Source organism: Setaria italica, unplaced genomic scaffold (genome assembly GCF_000263155.2).
Source record: "Setaria italica strain Yugu1 unplaced genomic scaffold, Setaria_italica_v2.0 scaffold_27, whole genome shotgun sequence".
Classification (NCBI taxonomy): domain Eukaryota; kingdom Viridiplantae; phylum Streptophyta; class Magnoliopsida; order Poales; family Poaceae; genus Setaria; species Setaria italica.
Window position 1 is genome coordinate 7,427 of NW_014576748.1, and position 5,608 is coordinate 13,034.

The following is a 5,608-nucleotide window of genomic DNA, read 5'->3' on the forward strand; positions in this document are numbered from 1 at the left end:
CCATGATTTGACAATGTGGTGCTACAGTAACCATTTGCTACTGATGAATTAATTAGGCTTAATAGATTCGTCTCGCGAATTAGCACAGGGTTCTGCAATTAGTTTTATAATTAGCTCATGATTAGTTATCCTAATTAGCATCCGAACATCCGATGTGACACTGTTAAAGTTTAACACCTCGTATCCAAACACCCCTTTAGTACAGCCCACGACTCTTGTAGGGTCAGGATTGGGCAGAGTAACACATACTCAAAATTTTTTGAGAAAACCCAAGCTCGGACGTACCAAACCATTTGTTTTAATTATTTTTCCATAAAAAAGAAAGGCAAGCTTGAGCCTGGTCTGAGAAATAGGTCTATCACTACCCGTGGGACGTATGCAGACAAATTTTAGGCCTGAAATTACCTAAGTTTTTTTTTTTTGGCTTTGCTCAATTTTGCTTAAGTCTAAGCATACTTTATTATACAAAATGCCGAGACCAGCTCTGGTGACATTTAGAAAAGGAGATTGTTCCATCTCTCTCAGGGGTTGTACTTACTTTGTTTCTTCATTGACACCCAATTCTGTTTGTAGTTGGCATGATTTAGAACAAAATTGATTCTACGATTTCACAATTGCTGGTAGAGATTTTTGGTTGACTTTCATGAAGAGAAGTTAGAAGGACATGGATATTTCGATGTAAGTCAATTATTGCCAAAGGTTGTCGCTAATGATGAATGCGAAGCAAAGGAAGTGAGGAGCTCACAAAATTGTAATGATAAAGCTGATCATCCTATTCACACTATCGGTTGGGAACATTGTTCAGATGGTGAAAGAGCTGATATGTCTACAAATGGACCTGGACCTCTAAGGTTAGGGCCTGTTGTTTGAGCTGCAGCTTTTGAGCTTTTCTTAAAAGCTGCTGCTCTTTTTTCTAAAAAACTAACACTAGCTTCCTAACTTTCCATATAAACTCAGCTTTTTTTGCCAGAAATTTGCTATTTGTTTAACCTTCGAACTTTCACGTTGAGAAGCCGCCAGAAGCTCAAACTAACGTACCCTTAGGCTGTTTGTTTACTCTATGTCAAAACCAACGCAAAAAGAATCCGTTAAGGGCGTGTTTGGCAGCGTGTTTGGCGGCGCTATTGAGCTGCGCTCTGCTCCTCGCTTCCAATTAATCCTGCTCCCGACCACTTCCGCTCACAAAAAAAACCCGTTTAACCTCCACCTCAAGGGCACGACGTCGGTGGTCGCGAATCAAGCTCCAGCGCCATGAATCAAACACCGATGATGCAAAATCAAGCCCCAGCAACATGAATCGAACTCCCTTGCCCATGCAGCACGAGCAACCCAAGCAGAGGCACGGCCACCAATCGGGAGGACAAGCAGCTGCGAATCACCCTCCCGATGGGCTCCCACCCGATGGGCTCCCAAAGCCGCAAATCGCCCTCGTGCCGAGCTCTTGTGGTCGCAAATCATACGAATTGATCTCTGGTCAACCTCCGGCGGGTAGGAAGGGACAAGAGGCTGGTGAATGGGTGGGTGGATGGGGCTGGGTGACCGGTGAACGAGCAGGTGGATGAGGATGAGCAACCGGTGGACGGGCGGGTGGGCGGGGATGAGTGGCCGGTGGATGGTTGGGTGGGTGGGGATGAGCGGCTGGTGATGCACAAGAGGGTTGGAGTTGGAGGGAATCGGGGGGAGCAGTTTTTTTTCCGCTCCGCCCTCAATGTGGAAGCGGATGGAGTGCTCCGATTTGACTCGTGGAAATGTGGAAGAATTGGACGCCGTTTGGTAGCACTCCATGGATTCTCACGTGGAGCGAAATGGCGGGAGCGTTATCAAATACACCCTAAGTTCACCTTCTATATTTGTGGCTATGTGATTTTTGATGCACTGTTACAAGGAAAAAACATAAATTAGGATATCTTATACTGTACCCTACTTAATGAGTTGAAGTAGCAAGCCTATTGTAAGTGAAATAATTCTTTTTTAGATGCCACCGTTGGAAATATGCGTTTAAATCTATCAGATATAAATATGAGGCATATTATGTAACCTAGTGTTACTGCTACGTATCCTAACTCTAGTTTCAAACAGATATGCGTAACCATTAACATACTCAAGTAACTAAATGGTCTGTAAAAGCAGCATAAGCAAAGCAAGAGTAACCATACAAAACATCATGTAATCCATGATAGGTATGTAACCTACTTTGAAACTTGCGTAAACTGCAATGGTAAGAAACCAATATATGGACTTAAAGAATAGTGCTCCATCCTTGGGTAGACTCACTGCATGATTACACGATGTAGTGCAGATAAAAAATTTGGCAGCGCAGAATAGAGTCGATCGATTTGAGCGGTCGCGTAGTGTTGGGGGGAAATATCAACAATCTCCCCCAGCTCACGAAATCAACAGAACTTAAAGGCCCAGGCCCATCTAGGGTGGCAAACTTGCCATCAGCCCAATATGAAAGGAGGAGGCCACGCTCCACCTCGCCCGACCTGGAGTCCCGGGGTCGGACGCTCCCGACCCCTCAAAGACTAAGCTCCGCCTCGCCCGACCTGGAGTCCCGGGGTCGGACGCTCCCGACCCCTCGAAGACTAAACTCTGCCTCGCCCGACCCAGGAGACCGGGGTCGGGAGCGCCCGACCCCCACCACAGAAACTCCGCCTCGCCCGACCCTGGGCGCGGGGGTCGGACTCGCTCGGGTCCACAAGACGAATATCTGCCTCGGGCGTGGACTAGAGGATCAGGATGACGATCTCATGGGTCCCCCTATCGACCTTGCCATAAATGCGCCGCGGCCCCGTCAGGCCAAAAGAGAGCGGCATCCCCAATGTAACCGGTCTCGAATACCGGTGCGCGGCCGTGCGGCGCGGGCCGCAGTGGCCGCGGCTCCTTCTGATTCTCCACGGAGTACTCATGAGCTGCGCCGAACGACACAAAAGGGCGCATCGCTCGCTCTCGCGTCCCGTGCTCCCGACGGCGGTTGCAGGGATGCGACGTCCGGGTCTTACGGTACTCAGGGGGACAACAGAATCGAACCTCCTCCCCGGCGGGCACGGATGCCGAGGCTAAGGCTCATCATCATGCTCGACGGCGACGGCGACCAGGGAGATCATCGACAAGATCAGGAAGGAATCGCCCTCCCTCGGCGGGCGTGCTGACAGGGACTGGATGCCGGAGCAAGAGTGGCGGCTTTGGGACCCTCCCTTGGATTATTTTTCTACTTAGCTTATCCTTTCTACCTCTCCTCCCGAGGCCTGTCTCAACTGTAACCCCGAGCTCCTTCTTGCGCTATAAAGGAGGGCCGGGGGTCCTGAGACGGGGGACGGAGTCTCTTCTCCTCAAGCCAACAGCACACTCTAACACTCCCTTAGAGCACAAGCACCCTCAAGAGACCTGGGATCAGTTCCCTCTCTCGTCCATCTGTAACCCCTACTACAGAACCCCGCGTGGGTAACACGAGCAGCCTCGATACTGGACGTAGGGCTTCCTTTGCCCGAACCAGTCTAACCCCGTGTCACCCGCGCCACCATCCGAAGCCTTACGCGCATAAAAGAAATTTACTAGTCTAAGTCTCAATCCGCAAATCTTGACAATGACAGTTGGCGCGCCAGGTAGGGGACCTTTGCGCGTACGTCTCCGGCTTCAGATGGCTAGCTACGACACCAGCTTCGCTCCGGGCTTCCTGATCCGCTTCGGGAGTCTGGACTTCCTCGCCACCGAGGAGGGGATCGAGCTGATCCCTCTCCTCATCTTGCCCGCTCGTCCCGCCATCCCCGGCTCCGCCGCCGGGACAGCGGCGAGCGGCCAGGCGCGTGCCGGAGGGCCCTCCTCAAGGGGTCGGCTCTTCGGGCTGCACAATGCCGTGGTGACCTACGGTCATCTCCTGACGTGGTCGCTGACCGTGTCGCCCGTGAGCAACAAGTTCGCAGGTGTGGCGAGGACGATCTCCGACGCCGGCCCCAGCAACGGGAGCCGCCACCCCTCGCGTGAGTGCTTCATGGCCGATGTGCACTCCGAGGGGTCCAACGACAACGGCGCCGAGGGGAGACAGAGGACTCTTTCCCCCGCGTGCCGCGGCTACGACCGGAGCCTTGCCAAGGGTCCCGGAGTGCTTTCGGCAGCCGGAGGCGCACGCGGCGTCCCACCAGGAGGTCGAGCGCCCCCACCACGAAGGTGGAGCGCGACAGCGGGCGCGCGACGTCCAGCAGCACATCTGCGCGGACGAAGAGTGCCCTCAGCTCTTCGCTCACGCCAGCCAGAACGTCGCAGCCGCGGCAGCCCTACTCCGGCAACTCTCTGAGCTGGCGACGCCCGAGGAGCGACGGGCGTGCAGGCGTGCGAAGAGATGCGCGACTTGATCGAATGCGCCGCCGTCCAGCAGGCAGAAAGTTCCGCGTCCCGGCGACACGGGCAAAACGCCAGCAGAGTGGTGCCCGACGCGCCCCTGGAGAGACGAGGGGAGTCTGTCCACCAGTCTCCTCCTAGGGCAAACCAGGCCGCGTCTGCCCGGCAGACACCACCACCCGCGGGAGGCGGGGCTCGATCCGTTCATTGACGCGTCGGCCCCGTCCGCGACACCCTGGACGCGCGGAGGCACTCCCGCGCGGATAGGGAGGACGGGGTAGATCGCGGCTACCACGTCCACCGCGGTGGGCGCTACGATAGTGAGGAAGACCGTAGCCCGAGCCCCGACCCGGCGGGGCCCCGGGCCTTCTCCGCGCACATCCTGAACGCGCCTTTCCCACCGCGCTTCAGGCAACCGACGAATGTAGCCAATACTCAGGGGAGACGAACCCTGGGGTTTGGCTCAGCGACTACCGTCTCGTATGTCAAGCCGGCGGGGCGGACGATGATCTGTTCATCATCCGCAACCTACCGCTCTTCCTAGCCGACTCGGCACGAGCCTGGCTGGAACATATCCCTTCAGGACGGATCTGCTGCTGGAACGACCTGAAGGAGGTATTTATAGGAAACTTCAAGGGCACGTATACGCGCCCCGGTAACTCCTGGGACCTCCGTAGCTGTCGCTAGGGATCGGACGAGTCCCTCCGGGACTACATTCGGCGCTTCTCCAGGAAGCGCATTGAGCTCTCCAACATCGCGGATGCCGACGTCATAGGGGCCTTCTTAGCGGGAACCTCCTGCCGGCTCCTCGTCCACGAGCTAGGGCACCGAGGCCCGCGAACCACAGAGGAGCTCCTCAATATTGCCACTAGCTACGCCTCGGGCGAAGAGGCCGTTGGAGCGATCTTCGACCACTCCAAAGGCAAGGCAAAGTGGGAGGAGGATGCTGACGAGGGCACCTCCAACCGCCAGCAGAAGAAGAAAGGCAAGCAGCGGCGCGAGGCCCCCCTCGTAGCCGCTGTCAAGCGCAAGCGAGGACAGCCGCCCCCGGAGGGCACTCCTGGCTTCTTTGACAAACTGCTTGAGGGACCGTGCCCGAACCACGAGTTCCCCGCAAAGCACGCCTACAAAGACTGCAACCTCATGAAGAGGTACTTTGTAGGCAACCCAGTGAAGGGCGACCGGAAGCGGAAGCCCGATGAGGAGAAGAAGGGCGACGAAGAGAAGGAAGACGGCTTCCCCAAGTGGACGGCTGCTTCATGATCTTCGG